This window comes from Meles meles, chromosome 10, assembly GCF_922984935.1.
Source record: "Meles meles chromosome 10, mMelMel3.1 paternal haplotype, whole genome shotgun sequence".
Taxonomy (NCBI): Eukaryota; Metazoa; Chordata; class Mammalia; order Carnivora; family Mustelidae; genus Meles; species Meles meles.
Window position 1 is genome coordinate 8,108,060 of NC_060075.1, and position 27,348 is coordinate 8,135,407.

The 27,348-nt window shown below is 37.7% G+C and overlaps 1 protein-coding gene and 1 non-coding gene across 4 annotated transcripts in view; one reads left to right on the forward strand and one right to left on the reverse strand.

Moving 5' to 3' along the window:
- CNTNAP2 (contactin associated protein 2) overlaps nt 1-27,348 on the reverse strand; it is a 1,946,064-nt gene that overhangs the window by 763,575 nt on the left and 1,155,141 nt on the right. The gene's annotated exons all lie outside the window — the stretch shown is intronic.
- LOC123952435 lies at nt 6,308-6,500 on the forward strand. Its single transcript, XR_006820668.1, has one exon. It is a non-coding gene; the product is annotated as a U2 spliceosomal RNA (small nuclear RNA).

Here is a 27,348-nt window from a genome sequence, read left to right on the forward strand (position 1 = left end):
CTATAGAAATACGGGTATCAGAGCAGTTAACGGTGGAATATAAATAAAGGTAGAATATTAAAAAAATATACAGTTGAGAGCATTTCCCTGGGACCTTAAAAGGGGAGTTGCATTTTCATAATTAACACATTGGAAGTGTTCCCAGCAGGAAAGCTAGAAAGTGCTGACAAGGAGACAGGACCACACCACCCCCCACTCCACCTCCCCTGCCCACCGGCCCAGGCAGGGGCCTCAGCAGAAGGTGTTTATGCCCACAGTCCTGATTCTCCAGACCATGAGACGAAGCAATGGGATGGACACTCCAAAATTACGGAAAAATTAAAAAACATCCTTGATACTTAAGTTTGGAATCCAGTATGTATATGCCTTGTGTGGTATATTTACTTTCTAAATGGTTGTGGGTTAATATTAGCTCAGCCTAATAGTGAAAGTAATTTACATCAGCTCATTATATCAATTAATTCAGGGGAAAGTAGTGCAGAAGTGTACTGACTTGCAAAGGAAAACCAGGTTAGAATCTAAATGTGCTCTAAATAATGCACAAAGCAGAAAACGCACCTCTCGATGATAAAAAAAAGACTACTGCGTACTTAACGCGAGGAGCAGATAACCATCACGGGAGTGAATAGTCCTAAAATTCACTATGAAGGATTTCTTTTAAAGTCATCTTTTATTTAAGTGGGATTTTAGTATTTTATTTTTTTAATGTCTCTTTCTTATAATTCGTATTTTTAAGAGGGACATTATTCTCACGCTGATGACTGGCATTTAGTTCTTACTGGAGAAAAATGTTCTATTTCCACGTTGAATGGATTCAAATGTAATTTCAAACCCGAAGACTTCATCATTACATTTAAAAAACAAAATGTTAGGGCCAGTCACCAAGCAAAACAAAATACAAATTAATCAAGCTTCCTACTTCCTGTTTATTTCTTCTCCTGTACTTGCATAAAACCATTTGTGTAAGTCCCATACCCCATTATCACATTGTTTAGTAATGATTGCTTGAACATCTTGTGTCTTCTAAATGGTGCGACTCTGCAGTTAGGGGTTTTTCTCTTCTGCTTCTTAGCATGGCAGGTGCCTGGCCCTCCTTCAGTGAATGCCCGCTGGCCAACTCACAGACGCAATGGGGGAATGTGATGACTGTGAAGTTATACCAAGGGACTGAACCACGTTTGGCGGAAACATCCTTTTTTACTGCAAAAAATATGGGTTAGTGTTATGTATGATTTTAGCCTTACATCCAGACTCTTGCTCCAGTAAACTATGAAATATATAGTTTGTTTTACAGCAGGTCCTAGCTTCGAAGTTTGAGTTGCATCAAACCTGAATCCCAATGGCTCCCCTGGGGCTACCAGAGAATGATTTGAGCAGGATCAAGGGAGCAGTGGGCAGGTGTCAATCTGATGTGATCAAAGGGCTCCAGAAGGGATGCAGCCAATGAGCTCCATCCCCAGATAGCCCTGGCATCGGACACTCGGACACTCTTTAGGCTGCAACCACCCTTCGGGTTGCAGCATTGCTTTTCAAAAATGCTTTTGAATCAGAATGCTTTTTTTTTCCAAATGAAACTGACTTATGCCACAATAGGTAAAACAAACAAAAGCTAACGTTTGAGTCCTGTGTATAACAATTAATTAATATAAAAGCAAACACTACGGACAGAGTGTGCACACTTTTGCGGATACTAGTTAAACAGAGACAGCAGAAGAAATTTCCTTTCAAATCTAAAGACTGTTTCTCTGGCAGCATAACGGAGCACAATGGTGGTCTTCAAAACCCAGTGAAAGTGTTTTCTTTTTTTCCTCTCTACAGTGCTTAATAGTTAGAATAGTTTTATATAAAATTCAAAGCAAACCTTTGTGTTACCTTTAGAACTACATTTGGTTCTGTAGAACCCCATATAAAAACCAGAATGTTGCATTGAAATACAGTCACACAATACCCAATAATGATTAACGGTGGGGTGTCTCTCTGAATAGCTTGCTTTTGTTAATATCCTGAGCCGCTGGTACGCCAAAGTTCTCAAACTTTCATGCACACAGAAGTCACTTGAAAATCTGGTTAAAATGAAGATTCTGATTACTTAAGTATGGGGTGGAGTCTGCAATTCAAACATTCTCCAGTGATGCTCAAGCTGGGAGTTAGAGGACCTCATTTTGAATGACAAAGCTCAAGAGCATTCCAGCTCTGGGTCTCAAAGAAGAATGAGAGCACCAAGAGGAGAAATCACCCAGATGGGAGGGCACAGGGGTGGAGTTGGGGGAGGGGGGTGAGACAGTATGAAGGAAGGGCATTTGTGGTCTGTGCAGCCCCTTCTCCTATTATCAGTGATAATAGGATAATCTCCTAATCCCACCTGGTAGGTGTGATCATTTCTGAACACCTGAGTTTCAACCTAATTAATTCATAGAAATCATCATAGAATATAAGGACTGTTTCATTTGGCCTTAAAATCAAGTTCCATATTCTCTGTCTGACTCACCTGAGCTTTCCCACCTGCTTAGTTATTGTACAGAAGTCAGTCTGTGATTCTTAATCTGCTTAGAGATTAGTACAGATTCTATACCTGCTCCTTAAATATACCTTGTTCTAAAGTTTAGATGAGATTGGGCGCATTCAGGGTGGTATGGCCGTAGACTGCTCTAAAGTTTAGAAAAGAAAACTTCAGGTTAGGTGTAGGCTATTCTGTGAACTATTGGAAAATTATTTAAAGGGATTTATAAATTACCATCCCAGAGCAAATTACCTCTTGAATTTTTTTTTCCTTTCATCTTAGCTCCCAATTTTAATTTTGCTTATCAAGCCCAGAAATTCATTTAGAAAGTTTGATTTCTTAAATGCTATTTTTTATACCTTTGGCTCTCAGAGCTATTTTCACAATCACGGCAGAGTTCTCTTCTGCATTACCATCAATATTGATCTCAACGATATTTTACTACTTTTATTTTCACACTAATTAGATTTCAGTTTTAGTTGAAGGCATACTCTCTATGGAGTATAGATCACTGCCTTACATTTTTTCCTGTTCAAACTGAAATTATATAGAGAAGGAATCATAATACCAGCAACTAATTTAGTATTTCATTACTACATAACTTAATTTTATAGTTGTACGACCAGAAAACTTAATGTTATGTTGATGGTGCCACTTCAACAAGCATTTATTTATGGAAATATTTAAATGCAGAGATTTTTATTATACCTCCTGCATTATGCCAAAGTTTCCATTAAGAATAATCAAGCATATTTGGTCTGCATCTTTCCAACAATTACACATTTCCAGACAACCACATCAATCATTAATTGTAGCCTTACTATATAAACATCTTAAAAATAATTTCTGTTGTAATAAAACCTGAGTTCACTCTATTTTGCTTTGTTAATTTACTTTGAGTTAGAGTATTACAATGTATTCCCCATTGTTTTATGAATAAAACATCTTTTAAGAGATCACAGGCCCACAGGAGGAGAGGGAACTGCAAAGATCACGAGTTCTTCACCTGTCTCCAGGCCCAACAGTATTTAACCTAGATAAATAACAGTAAGTTCTTTTTAATCAATCAAGACACTCTAAAACAAACTCTGGAGAAACAAAGAATAAAGGCAGCTTTATCCTCAAGAAATTGTATTTATTCATCAAAATGTAATTGGCAATTCAGGTCTATCTCTATGCCTGATATTAAAAATATTGGTACAGAATTAGGATAATATATCACTACTATATGAGTACACTGAGATTTATGGAAAAGTTAATCTTTGAAGGAAGCACAGATTTAGGTTAGCCTGAAAGAAAGAGAAGCACCTTCCCATGTGGAGGGAAAGCAAAGGCTTATACCAGTATGAGTAAGAGCAAAATGTGGCTATAGAATAATGAATTGTTGGGTTTGGCCAGAGCAGAAAGCTTGCATCTACCTTGAGGATTACAGCAGGAAGTTGTGGGTATCTGGTCAACAGCCCTGTCCCCTTTCTTCCTTCCTATCATAACTCTTATTTTGTTCCAATATCTTCTCTCTTTCATGTGGCCATCTGCTTTTGGAAGGGAGAGTATCCCGGTCTCCGAGGGAAAAAAAAAAAAAACAAAACGTAAAGAATCAGGCTTTGGAAAGAAGTCAATAACCTCCTGCACATCGTTTCCCCAAATCTATGCTCTCTTCCTTTTACGGCAACAGAATTTATGTCTCACTTAACATAGAGCCAATCAGCTAAAGACACCATTTTCCAGGCTCCTTTTAATTTAGGGTTGGGGGTGTGTGACTAAGCTCTCTGGGAGTGCACTGTCTGGCCTAAGCCTTGAAAGGGAAAGGACATGCACTGTTCTTGCTTTTCAGGCTCTCCTGGCCTCATTCCTAAAATGAACCAATGATGGCAAGACCTGGAACGGGCATCTCTGAACACAAGAGGATGGTGCAGAACTATTCCAAGGAGTCTGGTTTCCGAACAACGTTCCAGCTCCAGACCATCTGCTCAGCTGCTTCCTGGCCCCACCCTAACTGCCCCACCTGTTAGGTTCTGAAGTTCTCAGGGCTCAGTCCCTGGTTCTGTCGAGGATGGCTCCAAGCTTCTTTCCCTGGTTCAAACTTCCCTGGAGAGCGTCAGACCCGCGTATCTAACCTGCTTCTTGACATATTCACTGGGAGGTATCAGAGGCATCACAAGGACTTAGACTCCCTAACCTTCTCACTCTCCTGCTCAGTCTCATCTCCATTAATGGCACCACCATTTGTCGGGGAGCTCATCTCAGAAAAGCAGGAGTTATTCTTTACATCCCCGTTTCTATCACTTCTACATCAAACAGCAGCAAAGCTTTGTGAATTAAAATTCTAAAACTTGCCTCAAATGTGTCCACGTTCTGCCCTTCTACCTATCCATTTCAACCCAGCATCATCTTTCCCTGGATGACAATGTTTCCCTACTCTCTCCTCCTGCCTGTTCTTGCCTTGCTTTAAATTATTCTCAGCAAAATGCCAGAGTGGACTTTAATATCATGTCACATTACTGTTTAAAGACTTTTGATGTGCTCTCATCGCACTTGAGAAAATGTGGAGCTCCTGTCCGTCTCTGCATGATCCGCTCTGCCTGCTTCTCTGTTGCCAATCTGTGCTCCCCTTCCTCCCACTATCTTCTCATGACGCCTGCCTTCCTTTTGCTTCACCAGTGGGTCATTCTCTTTCCCTTGTGCCTTCACACACACGTTTCCAATATGAAGTAGTCACCACCCTCGTGTCCACCACCATTTTTTGCTCTCTTTTGGATCTATCACAATTTCTAATTATATACCTAATAATTTCTTTGTTGTCAGGCTTCTCTTTGAACTATGCTTTCCATGATGGCAGGGACTATGTCTGTCTACTACCCTTTATCCATTGCCCAGAATTCTGTCTGTCATGTACTCCGTAAATGTACGGAGTAAATAAATAACTGTTGAATGAATTTTGAGTAAGTGAATTATCAGTCCATTTAGATAGTTGGAAATGGTTTGTAGTACCATTTTGCTAGTATATGAATGCAGAAACAGAGAACGTCTCAGACAGCTGCACTCTAAGTGAGTTTTGGATTATCTGGTCCATTTCTCTCAAATCTATCATATAAACATAATACCATTATACAGTAAGTCAAACTGTCTGACCAAAGGCTTTACATAATTTCTGCCTCTACCAGAATGCTATCTTATTTGTAGATGAAAGAAACACACATCTAACATAAGCCCTTTACTCTGAAAAATGAGTGAAGTCGTCATATACTGATATAGATATTAGAATAGCAAGCCCAAACTTGGCAAAACCCAGTAGTCTAGCAAAGACAGTATTTTGACAAGTTAATCCATATCAAGAAATATAAAAACCAAGAAATACCAGGATGGTAAGGATCGTAGAAGGATAATAAAATAATGGTTAATATAAGAATGAAACTCCATAAATTTATAGGTTTCTTTTATTAAGAAAGTACAGTATAAGTTAACTTTTATAGAATACTATAAAATTATATTTATGAGATTAAGATGATGAACTATTTTAGAGGAAGTGATATTATTAACAAATTACCACGAGACCAATAATAAAATTATTTTACAATTTGTGCTTCCAAAGGCATACATGCAATTTCATTATTTTAAAAAATATTTTCTAAAAATGAGGAAAATTTGCATAAGACATATAATATTTTAAGTGCAACGTCTTTTTAATTGGCTCTTCACTTCTTACAACCCTGAAATCAAACTGACCACATCCCTTTGGATAGGCATCTTTGTATTCTGACCTCCCAAATATTTACTAATGAAGAACATTTAAAATGTCCTATTTTCATCGCTTCTCGGCCTTTTGGCTAAGATCAAGTGTAGTATCTGTTCTTATCAGTTTAAAATGTCCTATTTTCAGTGTTGGCAGGTATAAAAAGTATCATACATGATGAAACCAGTATTCTAAAAAACAGAGAGACACAAATGGCTTCTTAAAGTTGATGTAGAATGCATTTGCTTAAAAAAAAATTCACCCAAAGCAGAAATGTATGATTTGTACAATTAATAGATCCTTGTTCTCCATATATCAATAAGGCAATGTTTTCATTTATGCTACACACACACACACACACACACACACACACAAGCTACATAATATTAACTTTTAAAAAATGTATATGGGTGGCTCAGTGGTTTGGGCCACTGCCTTCGGCTCAGGTCATGATCTCAGGGTCCTGGGATCGAGTCCCGCATCGGGCTCTCTGCTCGGCAGGGAGCCTGCTTCCCTCTCACTCTCTCTGCTTGCCTCTCTGCCTACTTGTGATCTCTCTCTGTCAAATAAATAAAATCTTTAAAAAAAAATAAATAAAACAAAATAAACAAATGAAAAGAGAATCAGACCTAGAAATATAGAGAGTAAACTGATGGTTGTCAGAGGGAAGGGGGGTGGACGGTGGGCAAAATGGATGAAGGGGAAAGGGAGACACAGGCTTCCAGTTACGGGAGTGAATAACTCATGGGAATGAAAGGTACAGCACAGGGTGTTTGGTCAACGGAATTGTGACAGTGTTGTGTAGTGACAGATGGGAGGTCCGCTTGTGAACAGAGCATACTGTACAGAGGAGCGGAATCACGAGGTCATATATCTGAAGCTAACGTGTGTGAATTCTACTCAAATAAAACAACTGAAAAAATGCCTATTCAATCTGGACGTTGTATCCAGGAGCCTCAGTGACGTTTGCCCCAAGCCTCCTTCCAAAGAAGAAAACTACAGTAACCAGCGAAGAACTGAATGAAGGAAGAAAGTCTGTGATTACATAATTTGTTAAATGAAGACTCCCCTGACGTGGGAATACAGAATACCCAGGCTACTCCCATGACACACAGACATCTGGCCCAGGACTTTGAAAATTAGAACTAACCCTGTCAAACCAGAGGATATGATAAACTTTAAAATGATACAGTGATAAGGATTAGAATCTGTTCAAACACTGGTAATAAACCCTGCCTTATACTTGAGTTGAACAATTCTGTGCCATGCATGTAGGTTCTGATTTTTTTTAAGTCAGCAGTCCAGAAACAAACTGAAATCTCCCTCCAAGAGTAAACTATTCATGGACACAAAATCTTTAGGAGGGACTGCTATCCCCACTGTAATTTGAAAAAGCTCAAAGGAGACAAACACACTAGGGGAGGGTTATCACAATGAGCTCCTTTGTCAGGCAGATTTGTAAGGGCCTATTTAGCCAGAGCTATTTGCTCCATCCTGTTAAACAATGACTTTGTTGTTTATACAGTAAAACTTAAACTGTCCCTGCCCCCTTCCCCCCCAGGGGACTTACTTAAAAACAAGTCCAGGAAACCAGTCCCAGGTAACAAAGCCCGAATACAAGGGTGGGTCAGGCCAGGTAGAGACATCCAATCAGTGGGGGCACACACTGTCTCCTAGCTACCAAGGAGTATGGGTCCCACCCTTTAGGCACCTTTTGGGAGCCAATTCGGACCAAGGTGATAGGCTAGTTCAAATATCTACTATAGGGTAAATTGTAATTCAGTTGGTCACTTACGTGTGACCTAGCATGACTGTGCAGCTTTCTCTGTGTGTTACAATCTCATTGGCCACCTACATGTGGCCAGGCCCAACCACATGGCCTTTGCCCTTAAAAGCTAGTCTGTAAGGCAGAGAGAGGTCGCCTCTTTGTAAGAGATGGCCCTGGCCGGTCAGTTTGATTCTCGATGCCTGGCGCAAAATAAAGCTTTGCTTGCCCTTCGCTCGTATCAGTCTCGTTCCTTTGACTAGAGACCCAACAGATTGCTTATGCAGCCTCAGAAATCTGACACTACATCCATTTCCACCAACAGTGTTGAAGACCTTTGCTCCAAAACCTTAAATTAATAACCTATTAAGATTATGATGACATGAAATGATCATAATACATGTACGTGTTTTTTGCTGGGTTTTTGTTGTGGTTGCTCTCTTTGTTTTAGCTTTTTATTTAATTTCAAAATTCACATCTGTTTACTTCGGGGTTCAAAGAAAATTCAAAACCACCAAAATAGCATGGTAAAAGTATAAAGGTAGAAAGAGTAACAGAGCTCCTCATTTAACCCTCTTGTTTTACAGATGAAGAAACTAAAAACTGGAAATTGAGTGAAATTAGTGAGCCCAAGGTCACCGAGCATATTTATGGCATAGCCTGGACTTGGGCACAAGTGTTTGTCTGTACTTTTTATATACCTACTTAATTGTCCTAAGTTACAATGGAGAATCACAGTTGCAAACCAGAGACCTTTGGGAATTATGTAATACACAGATAAATAGTAATCCTTACTTCCCAAGAAATAAACAAACAGGCAAAGAAAACAACATGGATTTACTATCATTGAAACATTTGAGTGTCTGGACACATTCTTTCCAATGTCTGGCTCTTTCCCTTATTTTTTTCCTTTTCCTTTTATTTATCTATTTGTTTATTTTTGACACAGAGTCCAATAGGTATACCATGTTTATGGAGTTTGTTTTTGTTTTTTTGTTTGTTTGTTTGTTTTGTATTTGTATTTGTACAAGGAAGACTATGAAAGGAATATCTCTGACATTTTAACAGCTCATTTGAAACAAATCGTGTGGTAGCCAATTTAAACAATTGCTATGGTTTTGTTATCCTCACTGTTTAACTTATTATTTTTTCTGGAAAACATGCTAGTGTCTGTGGAAGGCAAATTGGTAATGTGAGTTGGTTGGAAATCTTTCTGTCAGAGGCAATTTGTAATGGGTATTATTTGCAAAAAAGGCTATATGCAGATTTTGGTCCTCCAGGGAGTAAAAAAGGAGATGTTTGCTAACAGGATGGGGAATTTGAAAATGTTTGTGTGAAGGCAGGCAATTAACCTTTAAGAGGCCAGAGGATTTGAGGTTAACAGTTTCATGCCATAAGATTTTGTTTTATCCCATCATTATTTACTGTAACATAACTACATTCTACATTCTATACTCAACATTTCTTTAGGTCAGCTGTCTCTGTAAGACTTGGATCAGCCCCTGAGACACAGTAGGTCTTCAATAAATACATGCTGACAAATTACCGAATGGAGGAAAATCACACAAGGGATTTCTCTTCATCTGTCATACATGTCCCAGAACAAAAATAATCAAAGAACTTTCAGGTCATAAAAAATTAAAAAACAAAGCAAAACAAACACCCTGTTCTTAACACTTCCTTTGGAGATACCCATAATGAAGGTCAAACATACTGAACACTTTTCCAAAGATCTCACAGCTCGTTTCTGCCAGAGCCTAAAAACTCAGCTTAGTATCTTTATTCGTGGTCTTCTAGTGTTCACACTTGTTTCTGTTAAAAAGAGATCAAGGGTTCCAGTCCTCAAATCTGATCTCATAAATGTCAATAAATGGTTCTTTCACCACAGTCAAACATCTTGTCCTAGTAAAGATTATTTAACCATGTCTAATTCAAATATAATCGTCTTTATTTTTTGGTATACTTAGGAGTTTCAGAATAAGTATGCTCATTGCTGTTACTTCTCCCTTTGATATGTTTACTGCAAGACAATCTCCAGTTGATTACCCACTATTATCACTATTTACAGTAATACCTGGCTAAGCAAGAATACAGAAATAAATCATTTCAAAATTATTCTCATTTAGGGCTTTAACTCATTTCTACAAATCCTGGGCAACATGGTGTAGAACAACTATCTCATTAATTTGATTTTCTTCCAAACTGAAATGCTGAAGATTGTTCTATTTGTCCTTATGTAGAGTTGAAGATGTTGTTATCTTTAGGGCTCTATTTGAGAATTTACTTTTTAAACCAAAAAAATGAAATCAGCAGTGTGACTAAATGGACTAATGTCATAAAGGGTTAGAAAATGAAATGTTTTCCAGAGAAGATGTCTTCTACGGTTTACTGCAGAAATAACTAATGAGAAGTGGACAATACTTTAGGCCTTGTTTGTAAACAGAAAATTTACTTTTTGAGCACCTATTATGTTCTGTGCCTTGTATGAAGTTCTGGGGAGTCTAAGGGAATGGGTAAAATCAACACACTGTAGTAAATGTTACTGCAGAAACCTGAAAAAAATACTCCTGGATAGGAAGGCAGTCATGCATATAATGCTATGGCGGCAGTGGGGGGGGGGGGGGCGCTAGTCATCATGGAAGCTCATTGGACATGGTGCTTGAGGTGTCTACAGGGTGGGTAAGAGTTAAAAAGCTAAGAAGGAACTCCTAGATGTGAGAACCAGTGGGCAAGACTAGGTATGGAGGTCTTAACAGCCTGATAAATTATGCATTGTAGGAACCTATCATGGCTGGAACTTAAAGAGCAAAGTTGAGGAGAGATAAAAGGCACTTTAACTATTTTAAATCATGACTAGTAATGGTATTAAATATTGGGCAGATGTTCTGTTGTTCATATCTCGGGTTGTTAACTCTCCACTCACATACAGTCATTTCCTAATTAGGTACTTCATCTTCAATCTAGTTTTAAGATCAGAAATCAAGATATCACAAGGATTTGACAGCAGGGCTATATTGTTATTTTGATCACTATTCTATGATAGATATCATAAAGTTATTTATAATGACACTACAAAGTTGACCTTTCCATGTATAAAACAAACTCATTCTTCTACTATTCTTCAGTTCACTAGAAATAGACAAAAAATATAGTATGTCAAAAAACAAGTCATTCACTAATGACGATTATTTGCCTCATAGATTTGGAGCCAATAAGAACCCTCACTCAACACTTCAAGTGTAGAGTGGAGTCGAAATTATGGAGACACTTGGGAGTTTTTTTCAAACCCAGAATACTTAAATCTCAGAATTCCCCAAAGCTGGAGTACTTTCAAGAAAATAATTCATCTTGAGTGGAAATAATTTTAAAGAAAGTAATAACAATGAAAATCTAACTGTTTTATTAACAGGTACTTGACTTTATAAATGGTCATGAAATAATTTGGCATGCTTCATTTTAATTACAAACAGCTCATTTCTACAGATTTATTATCTTACTTAAAAGTGGTCTTATTGCTTTATAGAAAAATTGATAGGCTATAATTTGCTTCTGGTTAGAGGTTCTTGATTGAACTTTATTCTCTCTAAGCTATTATGGCATTATGTTTATGTCAAAACACTGAAGGTTTTCTGTCTATTTCAGATAATTAATAAACTGTGAGTTTTTAGGGGTTTATGCCTCAGTAGCAAAAATGTATTCCCAAACCTAATTACTCAAGTCTAAACTTGAGTTTACTGCTGAGCGTATCATTTGATTTTTTTTTTTTTTAGTGTTGATTATTTTTGTCACTACTGCAAAGCAGACCTCACAAATATTTCCCTTTCAAGTGCAGTGATAAGTTTCCATCTCTGTTTGGATTGAGAAGCAGGCATGAGTCTGTAGTATTTTCCTTCTGTGTACATCTAGAAATTCATTTCTGGTTTGTCATGATTGAGGTTAACTCAGGATATACCACCATAACAGAAATCTGCCCCACCATGGAACAAAAACAAAAACAGAAACAACTAAGCGAACAAGAATTTTGCTCCAAAGTAAGAAGTCAATGTATTCAGCTTAGCAATTGTCTAAGTAGAGAAATCAAGATTTCTGCTTGACTGCCCTAACCAGATACAGAACGATGAGGTAAAATCCCGATTGTTCTACAGCCCCACGATACCCAGCTGCACCGACAGATGCTTTAGGTAGTATCTTACAGTTAATGCCAATTTTCTTTAAGTGAAACTCACATAGAGAATGACATGGCAAAAACAAAACAAAACAAAAGGACCTTTACAAGAAAAATAAGGACACTTGTTCCTCTCCGATGGGGTGCAGCTGACCTAGGTGCACTCAAAGCTCAATTTCAAAATGATTAACTTCAAAATAAAGGTGGTTTAAAAGAAAGGCTAAGTCAAACTGTAAAACAAACCAAAACAACATGAATGAAACAGCGTTTCTGCATCTCTTCAGCGGATGCAGCCATCACTGGGGGGCGGCGGGGTGGCAGGGGGCAGTGGTTTTCCTTCAGTGCCTTCACACACAGAGGAGCAGACGCCTACTCTCAGCAGGAGGCACGTGACAGGGATATTTTACTCACAAGCATCCTTCAGCTTCAGAGGCACAGGTCTTAGAAGCTATAGGGGACGCCAGCGTTACAAAACCGGCGCGCCCAGGCACTTAGAACGGGGCATACACAATCGAGTCCCTGCCCTGTCCGGAGAGCATCACCACAGACTCGTGTACTGGGCAGACGGGGTCTTCTAGGGCAGTCTGCTCATCTCCCATTGCTGCTCTAACAAGTTACCATGAACATAGTGGCTTCAAGCAACATAAATGTATTATCACACAGTTCTGGAGGTCCCAGAGCTGTGTCCACAGCTCTTAAAATGTGTCCACAGAGCTGCCTTCCTTTTGGAGGTTCCAGGGGAGAATTCATTTCCTTGCTCTTTCAGCCTCCAAGGCCACCAGCATGCCTTGGCTCACTTCCTCCAGCGACAAAGCCAGCAGCTTAGGGTCCTCCTGCTCTCTGATCCCACTTCTGTCCTTACTGTTCTTATACCTCTGCTCCAGCTCTAACTCTCCGGCCTCCCTCTGAGAATGACTCCCTCTGAGAACGACCTCTGAGATTGCACTGGGCACACTGGGATAAGCCAGGATCATCTCTCCCTCTCGAAATCCTTAATTTACTCACACCTGCAGAGTCCCTTTATTACGCAGGGTGGCACGCTCACAGGCTCATCAGGAGGGTCATAACTATGTCCGCGACAGGCAGAGAACCATTTTTCTAAGCTAATCATGGAACCAGAGGTATAGGACAACTTCCTCAGTTCTGACAGATATGGAGAGAGGACAGAACAAGAAATACAGAAGTGGAGTGATAATCCAGAGCTGTGGTCTTCAGTACGGCAGCCACTAGCCAAATGGGAATACTTTAAGATGAAATAAAATTAAAAATCCACTTCTTCAGTTGTGTTACCCATATTTCAAGGGCTCAGTAGCCACATGTGGCTAATAGCTACCATGTCAGACAGGGCAGATACAGAGTATCTCCGTTACTACAGAATATTCTGGAAAAATTGGACAGCACTAAGTAAGAGTAATATTTGGGGTGTCTGGATGGCTCAGTTGGTTAAGCATCTACCTTCCACTCAGGTTGTGATCCCAGTGTCCTGGGATGGCTTCCCCTGTCGGCTGCCAACTCATTGGGGAGCCTCTTTCTCCTTCTCCCTCTTCCCCTTCACCCACTGTGTGCTCGTGCTCTCTCAAATAAATAAATAAAATCCTTAAAAATATATTCTGGGCAGAGCTAATCATAATACAGTGGCAAATTAGAAAAAAAAAATCAACATCATGATCCTTGATGGAGGCAGCAACTTAAAAATTATTTCAAATTTGGTTTCTGGTAGTATTAATATGAATGATACATCAGTTGTTAATGATTATCACCGTCATTAAAAGTTTAATGAACTAATGGTCTCTTGTATAGAGTGAAAAAATCGTACTAAAACCACAGAGAGTCTTGAGGATTTACAAAGGCTGGTCTGAAGATTTCCTAGAAGAAGAAATAATCCAAGATAAAGAGAAAGGCTGGAAAAAGGGCTTAAGATATGACCAAAATGTAGGAAAAAAACAAACAAGTAATTTCTTCCCTTTTGGAAAACCAGTGACCTCAAGAATAAAAGATGGCCAGAAAATACTCTTTCTTCTATTAATAAGATCTATGTAGCATAGGTATTGCTTATTTATTTATTTATGTATTTATTTATGCATGTATGCATTTATTTATTTATCGGCTTTGTTTATAATTTGAAGGTACCCAGAATCTTAGATCTAAGCAATGGTTTTCTTAAATATATATTCTACAGATAAGAGTACTCTTTGCTTATGCAAAAGACAAACTACTTACAAGGACTAAACATTATGTTTTTTTAAATCTTTAAAAATGTTTTGTGATCTATTCTTTAATATTTCCACTCCCCATAGGAAAAAAAACCAAGGGAAGGAGATTTCCTACATAAAAAGCAATTTTAAGTGAAACATACAGATTTTTTGTCAATTAAAATGGAGGAGAGAATATGTACAGAATTTATAATAATTTATGTATGCATACATATATGTATATATGTAGGTATATTTGTGCATGGATTAAAATGACAGAGCAAAACTGTCTTCTGAGAAGGAAATTCTGCTAAAAGTCGAGGGATTTCAAACCTCTGGAAGTCTAGCCTTATAGAGATGTTTTAAGAAAAAGTTCTCCGAGGCTTTCTTCCCTTCTCAAAGTTGTCTTGATTATAAAATAAGACATGACTACGAGAGTTTTGGAGTACACCATTACCAGAAATTGCTCACTCACTCACTTTGCTCATTTACTAATTCATATAATATTTACTGGCTGCCTGTCATGTGGCAGCTCCAGTTTTAGGCTCTGGAAATACAATAATGAAGGAAAACAGAAAAACATTCCTCTGGTATTATAAAGATATCTCTATGGGGAGAAGACAAGTAACAACTAAATATATGTCAGGTGAAAAAGCAAGGTTTGGGGAATATAAAACCGTAAGGGTGGACTCTTCTGATGATGGCATTTGCCCGGGGGGGTCAAGGCTGGGGGACGTGGTGGGTGGAGAGTCCCTGGCTGAGAACCGAAACCGACAGACAGGACTGAAGGACGGGCTTGTTGGTTGAAGTAGAACAAACGACGTCCTTGATGATGTCTGGTGAGCCTTAATTTGTACCCTTCAACTCGTGCGTGGTTGAGAAAACCTACAGAACTCCCAAATGACTTCCAACATGACTTTTCCACCTGTTTTTCCCTTTGTTCTCCTCCTCCTTCATCTTGTATTTGGCTTTGGGGGATGGGTTTGGGGGAGAACAAAGGAATATGTCAGAGAAAAAAATAAAAGTGTCCAGTTAGTTTTGGTTCCATACTGGAAGTCTGATTGCTTCCTAACTTTTGAGTTATTTTAAGCAAGAAATAAGGTCAGAAAGGAAAAATATTGGTGTAGTAAGTACTGACCACAGTCTCCACAGCACAACTTTGACTGCTGTCTCCAGCCACACCCACAAACAATTCTATAAGCCTTCTGGTCAACCTTCTCCAACTTGCTCAATTAAGCCACCGCTTTCTACGAATGTCTGATTGTAGCCATTAACACTGTACAGCCTTTTTGGGATGCCTGGGTGGTTTAGTTGGTTAAGCAACCGACTCTTGATTTTGGCTCAGGTCATGGTCTCAGGGTAGTTAGATCTAGTCCTGAGAAGCGCTCCATGCTGAGCATGGAACATGCTTAAAATTCTCTCTCTTCCTCTGCCCCTCCTGCTTCCCTCTCTCTTAAAAGAGAGAGAGAGAGAAAGAGAGAGAGAGAGATTGTACATCCTTTAAAATATGTTACATTTTTCCTACTTATATAAAACCATTTATACAACTCCTTCATCTTTTCAGGTTCTCATCACGTCATATCTGCTTTTTTTCCTATGATTGATTTTTCTAAAGCACCACTTCTATTTCGCCCCAATCTTTTTATTTATTTTCATTGAAGTATAATTGACATATAATGTTACACATGCAATTCAAAAAGTCTGTACATTGCTCAGTGCTCACAATAAAGTTTTGCCACCATGATCACCTTTCAAAATTATTAGAATATTATTGATGATATTCCCTATGATGTACTTTTCATCTCTGTGACTTATATTTTATAAGTGAAAGTTTGTAGCTCTTAAACCCTTTTATCTATTTTGCCCATCCCCCACCCCACTCCCAAATTTTTGTAAGAACCACCTAAAAGGTCTTCCATTGGATTTTGCCCCTTTCCCCCTCTACAGAGACACAAGACCTTCTCTTTGTTCTCCACACACACCACACTTGTCCCATCTCCCAAGTAGAAAGAAAAAAATATCGGGAACTGTTATTATTTGAAATTGAGGTAAGGAGTTTTCTCTTCTTTTTTATTACATCTTCAAACCTGCTTTTATTTAATTATATATAGGCTATTGATTTCTCCATGTTAAAGTTATACCCTGCTATTTTATTAAATTATCTGTTTGTATCTGGTATTTGTTCCATTGATTTTTCTCAGTTTCTCAAATAATCATATCATCTACAAACAGAGGTAGTTTTATTTCTTTCTTTTCAAGTTGTGTACCTCTAATTGCTTTCTTTGTCATCTATCTCCAATAGAAAGTTAAATGATAGTAAAAATCGTGGGCAGCACAACCTTGTTCCAGTGGGAATGCCTCTAGTGTTGGCCTTTATGGTGGATGCTAGCAAAATGCTGGCTTTTGGAGACAGAAATATAGATTTGGGCATGGATATAAATAGACATGCAAATACAAAAGCATGTTAAAGAAGTATCCATTAATTCCTATTAACAATTATTTTTCTGGTTTTTGTTTTTGTTTTATTTTTAAAAACCAGTATTGAATTTTGTCAAATTCCTTTTTAACATCCCTGGGAGCTATCTTCTCATTGGCTTTATTTATAGGATGACTCATATCACTAGGCTTCTTACTGATGAATCATTTTCATGTCCTTAAGAATCCCTGCATATTCATGATATATTTTTTCTAATGTGCTGTTGAATTCTGTTTAATCTTATTTAAATGTTTGCGTTAATGGCCATAGATGAGAGTGGTTTGAGATGGGTTTTTGGGGCTTGGTTGTTTTTTTTTTTTTTTTTTTTTTTTTTTTGGCTTTGTTTTGATAAAAATCTTTGCCAGATTTGCCTTTGTTGAAAATACTTCACAAAAACCATGTGGAAGTTGTCCTCTATGTCCATGTTCTGAAATGGTTTAAATCAAGATTTTCTTTTCTACTAATGGCTTTATTCAAGCTTCCAAAAAGCTATTTGTTCATTTAAACCAATTTAAACGGATATGACGGGGCCAGAAATGGAGAACTATGTCTTAGAGACTAAACAGCATGAGTTTTTGAGATTAAATGATCTGAAAACAGTGAATCTGGCATTGTTAATTATTACATGTATAATGTGAGCAAATTACTTAATTTTTAAAAGTCTTTGGTTACTCATTATTAAATTGGAATTATAATACCTGATGAGTATATAGTGTTAATTTTACTTTTGTCCTATTACTGCACACAGAGATACTGAAATTACTGTTGTATGTTTCTGATTGCTGACTTCAGGGATTATTCAATGTATAAAGGGTTGAAGAGAGATTAAGAGACAAAAATGAAAATGCATGGAGTAGAAGCTTACATGATGGAGTCTACTTCTGTTAATATTAAGCTCCTTCCACTTTTTGAAGACGCAGAGCCATTTAGTATTAATGAGATGGGTGATCAGAACGTCCCAGTTGAGGACAGGGATGCGTATCTATCTCTACAGAAAAATATTTCCTGAGGTCCTCAGAGCCACACAAAAGGCCAGCCCCTACAGGGCATGCAGTCAACTGCTGCACACCAAAAATAAGATGAAAGACCATGATCCTGTCAAATGGGGGATCAGTTTCTCAAATGGGATTTTAAAATACAGATCTTCCGCAGTGAGCACTGGCAGACCCAGTGTTATTAAAGGTCCTCAGGATGTTTTCTTAAAGTTGCAGTGTTGGCAGCTTTATCCTGAGCTCTGACCCTTCAGGAATATCTGCTGCAGGACTTTTATTAAAATCCTGTTCACTTCACTTGCGTCAGGAAAGAAAAGCTAAGGCTTCTTGAAGGTTAATGGGCTCCGGGAGAAGATTTCTTTTAGCCATACTGGCATTCGGTTTATAAACCACCCAATGCTCCCCTGATGAAGCAGCACCAATCCTGCTTAGATTTTAAATCCTGAAATTAAATTTTGTTGTGTTCTTCAAGTTAGAGGGCAAATACTCAGAAATCACAGCCCTGTGGGGAAACTGTCCTGGCAATGTTGGTATCACTTGTGATTTTCCTCCAATATAAAACTATATTCTCAATATATGTCCTATATTATAATTCTAAATCAAACAATGACAATCACAAAACACTCTATAATTCTCTAGAAGAGGAGAAAGCCTTGTAGAAATGATGACAATTCATAGAAGAGGAGGAAGGCATAGCCCTGGTGGAACATATTTTCCGTGTAAACTAGAAATCGTGTTGCAAAATAAACAAAACCTAAGATTTAAAACCATCCCAAATCACGAAGAATCTTAATTCTATGTTTGAATTGGAAATATACAGTATGGGACAATATTTTAACAAGTGTAAGACTAAGGTAAGATTAAACAAAGCGTCAGTGCTTAGCATATGTGAGCAGGAAACGTGTACTGAATTAATATAGGAAAGAACACATCAAAAATGAGCAAATCCTTTGCTGATGTAAAATAATGTGAGTTTGACTTTAGTGCAAAATGCTTTGAATTACAGAATTTCTTAAAATGTATTTTTTGCTCCAGTGTTAAAGGTCAGTTCTCTCAAAGAACAAATAATAGTGTCTCAGGTGCCTGTTTCATAAATTTTGACTTTCCTACTGACTATATATAGAAAGAAGACATTTTTCAAAAAAATTTGTAACGCAAACAAACATACTTTGGTCTTACTTTCACTTCTCACTTTAAAACACACTGAAGGGTTTTTCATAGTTCTTTAATTCTAGAATTATCCTCTGGATGTTGGATCTTGTGAGAGCCAAGGAATTATTTTCAGGCTCACTTATACTAATGGTATTGGACACATCACTTAAATAATCTGAATCTAGGTTTACTCTTTTGTAAAATGAGGAATATGGTGCCTAATCCACATGGTTGGTTGTGAGAATTAAAAGTCAAAATTTATCAAACTGGGAGCACTTCCTATGAATCAAGCCCAGGACAAGGTTCTAGGAATCCAAAATCAGTTTAAGACCATTTCTTTGCATTCCAATGAGGAGAGTACAGATGAGTAAAGCAATAGTTACAGAAGCATGAGGACGGTGTCCTCACCAGAATTCTATGCTCTACTCTCCCAGGAGACGGAGGAGGTACAGAGAAGCCGCCATGACAATAGCTGATTGATCCTGGCTTATGGGGAGTGGGGAAGGAGTTAGTGTTTGAATTGTTAACAATGAAAAGTTTACCAGAAGAGACAGTGTTGGTGTGAAGAGAAACTATGAGACCAAAAGGAGCTCTACCCTGACAGGATGATCACCACAGGCAACCCACTGAGCACAAGACAAAAGACTGGCTGGTTGTAGGTTGCCAACAAGGACCACCCTGGCAGATCTGCATACGTGATTCTCCATGTTAGATGAGAACATCACTCAGAGGCCTCCTGAGGGGCTCAAGGAAAGCATGAGAAGATTCCTCAGTAAGCTTTTTGCATTCCACATTTATATTTCTCTTTGAAAGAAATGTGCTCATTACAAATAGACTGCAGATGTCTGTTGCATTTTGCACCTTGCTAAGTCTTCCTCTTGCAGATAGTGTAGACAGCTAGAGAAGATATATTCACATTCGATGTGTTATCCTTTCAACACGTATATAAGTATTTCACACATTAAATAATTGTCTTGCCTGTCCATTAGGATTCTCTGCTCTATCAGAAACCAAAGGAAAAGTGCTTTTAAAGAAATATCTGGTTCATTATCTTCCTATAGCACTGTAAAATTACTACAATTTTCACGATGCAGCCTACTTGCCCAAATTTAGCACACATGAGCAAAAAGATGCTCAACGTTCTTAGTTATTTAGAAGAGTATACTTACTACCTTGGCTTAGTATATACACAATCATATAAAGGATGATAGAGGAAATTAACATAACAATAAATTCCAATAAAAGAAGGTACCCAATAGAGCAGAAACAATGCCAATTATGTAGACATACAGAAAGCTAACCTTTAATTTTACATCAAATGCAATTTAACTTTATTTTTATTGGTTATACATTTTTGTAAATAGACATTTTCAGGTTGTCTCCTAGACAGTTATTTGTGACACCTCTCTCCTGTCCCTATTGTTTCATTGTTTATTTGTGTATATATCTAAACATATATAACTTAATAATATAGAGATATTTCTCCCATCACTAAAACATTTTATATTTATCATCATAGACATCATCCAAGAGAAGACCAGGAAACAATATTTTTGTCAACTGCTTATATATTTGTTCAGAATTTCTAGTAAGAATTGATTATCTGATATTACGTAATAGGGAGTACAAAGATATATATAACTCATTTGTTTTCACTTAGGATTGATTAATGCTTATTATATACCATTAAGTAAGAATGCCCCAGATTCTTATGCAGACAGATAATGAGGGAAAAAAATAACTGCTAAAGTTAAAAAAGAAAACTGCTGTAGATGTCAATTTTTTAATTTGACTTAGAACTCTTAATTGATTCTAATCTAACAATCTGGAGATAATTCCTCTTCAATATTAACTTTTAAAAATAAAAGGAAAAAATGAAGATTAATTACATTTTCAGAAACAGAGAGAAGAAGAGGAAATATAAATACCACATATCATATGTCATTTGCAGGTCACCAACATTAATTTAATTTTTAAAGTTGCATTATTAAATTCCTGTCATTCAGTGGCAAAGGACATTTAATTAAGCCAGCCACATTATTAGTTGTTATTTTCTTATTTTTTGAGAGCTATTCATAAATTCATGGACAAATTGAGAGAATCTACAAAACAAGAATTTGCCTTTTTATTTTCTTTACTTATTTATTTATTTATTTTAGATTTTTTAATATTTGAGAGAGAGAGAGAGTGTGAGCGAGCAAGGGGAGGGGCAGAGGGAGAGAGAAAATCCCCAGCAGACTCCCCACTGAGCATGAAGCCAGGCACAGGGCTCTATTTCATGGCCCTGAGATCATGACCTGAGCCGAAATCGAAAGCTGGATGCTTAACTAACTGAGCCACCCAGGCACTCCAAGAATTTGCCTTTTTAAAAAAATTACTAAAAAAATATTTTTATTTTAAAAGCACTGCAACATATTGGAGAGTGGGGAACAGTTTTTGTAACAGAACTTGGTTAGTTATGACTCTCTTGATGTTAGCCCTATTTATAATTTAATTTCTATAACCTTCTATAAATATCTGTTGTTACCTTTATTTAGATATATTTTCATTGCATAACATAAGGAAAAGAGAAAATGTAAAGGAGGAAATAAAAATTGCTGTAAATCCTACAACCTTGAATATGGTTACTGTAAACATTTGGTGTATGTTTTATATCTTTTTTCTATGTATGTTCATAAATGCATATATATTCTATAAACATACATGTGCATTTATGCTATGGACTGAACATTTGTATCCCCCCCAAATTCATCTATGCTGAAATCCTAACCGCCAAGGTAATGGTATTAGGAGAGAGAGAGTTTAGGAGGTCATAAATATGGTGCCCTCATGTTTGGGATTCAGGTCCTTAGGCAAGAAACCCCAGAGAGCCAGATTGCTCCTTCCCCCAAGTGAGTGTGGAGAGAAAAAACAGCCATCTAGGAAGTGGCTTTCACCAGACACTGAATCTGCTGATGCCTTGACCTTGCACTTCTCAGCCTTCAGAACTGTAAGAAATAAATTTCTGCTGTTTATAAACCACTCAATCTATGGTACTTTTTTATAGCAGCCCAAGGACACTAAGACAATGTAAATCAATCTATTCACAGGTAGAAATACACGAGTGCAAGAACATGCAAATATGTTATTTACACATCATTCTCCAAAACTGCTTTGACATCTAACCACCTGCCCGTATCTGTTGGTTGTATCATGGTTGAAATGACAAGCAACCCTTACTCAATCCATAGCTAAATCTGTCCTCGAATCTGGTCTTCATTTGGAAACACAGTGATTTTTTTAAAAATAAAAATTGATTGTACTACTTTCCTACTTAAATTCCCTTTCTCGACTTCTACAGCACTTAGGATAGGGTGGGAAACCTTAGCATAACTTACAAGGCTCTGCACGACCTGGTCCCAGCCCACCTCTTTAGCTGTAAGCCATCCCATTCTCCTCTTTGATCCTTACTGTCTCATCACACTGACCTTGCTTCTCCTATCAGATGACTAAAAGTCCTTTTACCCTCACATGATACCTCTTTTATGTAGAAGGCATAAGATTCATCTCATATGGCAATTAATGTCCAGGGAAAATATAACACTAAATTTTGCTCATAGCTGACCTTGTTCTCAACATGGGTCCCTACCAGCTGGTGTCTGCGGTAAGAATTTAACTAAGTAATTACTCTGCATTAAGTGTAGTCTGATTTGATAATTTAAACAGTCTCTTGAGGGGGTGTTCAGGTACTCTTGGGAGAAATTGTCTTCTCTCATTGTCTCATTGTAAGGAAGGTAAGAGGATAGTTTGATTTGTCCATAGTCATGGCTATAAATATTGACAGACTTGGGTAGGTCTCTAACTTCTTAAACCTGCCTTCTGCCGATTCCATCACTGATGGCATAGACCCATTAAATTTTGGTACTTAAGGCCTCAGATAACCACAAAACATCCCAGTAAAATAAGCAATAACCATTTTCAGGAATATTTTTAAGTGCAGGGCTTTTCCAGCTGAAATAGGAAGAAAAGAATCCTATGTCATTTCATTTGAATGAAAGCTGTAACATAAGCAGCAGGAACTAAAAGGAACTGTCAGTAGAAGGAAGACTGCCCTGTTAAAATCTAGAAAACAAGACACAGTAGCTCAAAATTCAAAGGGGATTTATCCAGAGAGAGAGAGAAAGAGAGAGATGCAGACACACACATAGAAATGAAAGAGTATGTTTTGTTCTGAGGACTGTGCGCCCAGCAGCCTGGGGACCCACACGGTGGGTGGGCGGTGTAGCTGACTTTCTCAGACCCAAAAAAACTACTGCAAACCTCAGATCTTTGTTCCACTATTTTTTTTCTCATGAAAGAGTCATCTAAAAAACATCTAAAAAACAGCTCCCAATTAATTTGATGTCATGAATAGAATGTTCTGAGAGGATAAAATAATTCTGGGCCCCCTTGAATATATATTTCATACATTAATAAGCCAGCATATGCCAGCTGAGACTTCATAAGACTAAGAGTGACAGCTTACATTCTGTGTTAAGTAATATTCTAATGCTTTTCGTCCTCACAAGATCGTATGCAAAATACAGCTTTTATCTGTAACAACCAATAAAGAAACTGAGGCAGGAGGCTCTTCCAATAAATCTAACCAACAGAAAGTGTAATCTGAAAATACAGTCTCTGGATCTGGAACTCTGAGACCAAATCTGCAATGTGGTTTCCTACCCAAGCTTTCGGAGCCTCCAGAAGGTCTCCTGTACCATAGTCTAAGATCTTCTTTATAATTGTATTTTCAAAAGAACATTGAAACACCAAGCCAAAAGACTGGACAGAAACAGCACCACCTTTCCTCACAGTCTTCAGGTAATCGTAAAGCAGGAAGTCAGTCTTCCTGGTGGGAAGACAGGTAAGAGAAACAAGTCTCCTGCCCCGCCTCCTTTCCCTAGACTCACTTTCCACACCTGAACTTCTCTCCTGAACGCACTCGCTCCTGGATCTCCTTTGATTTCTGCCCAATAGCTCTTTTTTCTTTGTTGGGATGGAGTGTTTTGAAAAACATTTATCATTAAATGATCTATGTACAGAGAACTTGTAAAGTAATTCTAATCACAAAACAAATAAAATTTGGTGGTTTTAACTTCACTCTTAGCAACTAAGGGGAATGGCACCAGTAAAATAAGAAAATGAGACTGAAATAAAGAAGTCATGAGATTTCAAAAGCAAACAAATCCTTATCATAATAAAATATTATGAACATATTTTAAGATTTGGAATTCTCTAGCCAGTTTATTATGCCATTTTACTGATTTTTTTTTTATTTTTTGAGGACAATTGTTCATAAAAAAATTATTTGAAAGCTAGGCCAAGACCCTGACACTCTGTTTTATCCTATGTTGGGCTCCATTGCGTTGATCTTTTATGCTGTCAAACTGCATTGTGTTTCTTTGTTTGGAAAGTGATCAGCTTAATGACTGCTATGCTTTCCTGACCATGCTCTTAATCCAGTAACCCTGCCCTTTGAAGGGTGGAATGTATTCACCACCCACACATACATCATAATTTCCCAGGGACGTTCAAATAGATGACTGATACCCTTATCTTTGGGTAAGTGACTTATGGGTGTAGAGCTAAAATCATACAAAACCCTTTCCCTGGAAATAAAAAACGCAAATGGTGGGTGGGGGTTTGAGATCCAAAGGATAAAAACAAATAATAATCAAGAATAAGGGGCTCACAATGGCAACTGGCAGATCTCTGCTTCTTGGGGAAGCTGATCTTGAAACAATTACAATCAGTTGCCTTCCTAACAAGTCACTGTTATGTTTATTTGAATGGCTCCTTGGATTATGCTCTTCAAAGTTTTAGGATTAATGGATCCAAATTTGCATGTTAAAGAGAAGACAATTCATCCATATGGCACATTTACCCACTTCTCTCAGGCCTGCACAGGGATTTAATTTTTTAAAATATTGCCATGTCCTGGACTACTAGAACCCAAAAAGAGCTGGAAAGGATTTACAAATTAATGCTAAGCCTTGAACCCCAGAAAATCTAAGAAACTTTGCTAATGTCACTGGGCTAGAAAAAAATTCAGGATCTGTTGTAATTAATTGCCTAAGAAGATACAGCAGCTAAACAGTGACTGGAGAAGTGCAGGGAATGAAGTTTTTTTTCCCAACTAAAGGCTAAAGGTAACAATGTAAATAAATCAGTGGGAAAGTTACAAATAAAGTTGTTTCTTTATTTGTATTAGTTTAGTTGTATCGATCTTTGTCTTTGAATCAAAGTATTGGCCTAGAATGTAGAGGTGAGGTCAGCAAAACACCGCCTTCCAAAATTTAGACTTGGTCAAACCAAGCATGTATTTAACCATCTGTCAAAGACCTTGTTTTGGAACTAAATTGCTGATGAGCTTCTATATCCTAATGACATCACAAGATATGAGTATCTCCAGGTTTACTCAATCTTATCATGTTTCTGACTTGAAAAAAAATCCTGTTTTCAAGAATTCACCACATACACACCACCACTGCCACCATCACCAACACCAAAAGCATAGCAACAAAAATACTGGTTAAGGTCAGGGAGGAGGAACGGAAAAGTCAAAATCTGCTATTCATCGGGCACTGCCAGGCAAAAGAGACCCAGGAAACGCAGATGTATACAACAGAAGTTATTACTTAATCTATAAGAGCTGGAGCAAAATATTATTCAAAAATACCCAAATGGCTCTGCTTTCAGTCAAGTAAAGAAGTGATTATGAATCCAGAATAGATGTCTGCTGGCAAAAACAGCACTACAAAAACATTGTTAATGTCAGGATGTTCTGTTGGAGCTTGAATATGAAAAGAGGTACAGGAACAGAAATAAATAAAAGGAATCAGCTGAAGGAAAAGGAAGGAAAAGTCACTAGGCCCAACAGGTTAACAGATCAGGGTTCACACAGAAGGACTTTCAGGAAAGACTCTCCACAAACCAGTGTTCTAGGTCGGGAGTCAGAGTGCACCTATACGAGGTAATGTCCCTTCTGCTCCAGGCTGTAACATTCCACCAACCCCCCCCCCCCAAACACAGAACCCCATCGAAGCCACAATATCAGCTTCCAGCTTTCCAATGGAAAGAATAATCATCAAAGTCCAAAATGAAAAAAAAAAACACAAAAAAACTTTAAACCCTTCTCGATACTAGGGGAGTTTCTCCACACCTGCCAACTGGATAGAGAGTACATGAAATTTTAAGCATGGATTGTGAAACTTTATTCTACAATGAAAGCATTGAGAGGGATGTAAGAAAAATGTGCCCAGAAAGGAGCACCAACAGCCAGCAAGCCCTTTCCGGCCAGATGAAATGATCGTCTCGAATGAGGATTCATTAATCCAGTTGAGGGAGGGAGGGAGGGTGAGAGTTTGTGATGTTAAATACTGTGTAGAAGAGTCAATGAATAAATATGAATAAAGCATTTGCAAAGTTAGTAAGTTATTATTTCTGATTCTTCTCCAACATACTCTGGTTAGGGTCAACAGAATGACTGATAATTGCCAAAGAAGGTTTTTTTTTTTACAAGTTTCTCTTCTCAGACACTGAATCCTATTTTCAAAATGCTTCTTATGGATTTGTTTTCATTGGTTTTGAAATATTGGTGTATTTTTTTTGCCTAGCAAAATATCTCCATCAACATACATGTGGTTAATTTTGAATATATTTAATATCTGGACAAATGAATTTTCTAAGGAGGGATGTTTTATTTCTAGTATCATGAAGATGAAATATAGTTGCTGCACAGAGTTTACAAGCAAAGTAATTTTGTCAAATGACACAATTTATAAAAACAAAATTCTTTCATTTGATTCTAAGAACTATTTATTTCAAACTATATAAAATAACAATTTTCTTATATTAAAAATGTGAGGCTATTGCCCTTAAATTGTTCTGTCATACAAACTTTATAACACCAACATTTTGTACTAATATTTGACCAGGGTTTTTGCTGCACAAATAGATCTATTTGCCACAAGCCCAAAACACACAAGAAAATTAAGCAATCATTGAAACGGGCAACGCCAGAAGCAGGACTCACACTGTGGAAGAAGGGTATGCATTTCACGAGTTGTGGGTTCACACAGCCAAACCATTTTATAATTTAAACAGAACAGGAAGCACAGCTTGTTAGAATTCCCACCCCAAGCAGGAATCAGAGAGCCAGAACTCTCAACAGCCTTGTCAATCATCCGACCCACCCCAAGCCCCTGCTGGATGAGGAAACCAGTGTTCATCGGGTCGCTGAATCGATCTGCAGGTACACAGCAGCAAGAGTTAGATCCTAGGTCTTCTGTCCCTTTGCGTCGCGCCTGTCTGAAGCCTGTTTTAAGTGTTCTTAAGAATAGTCACTCACTGTTC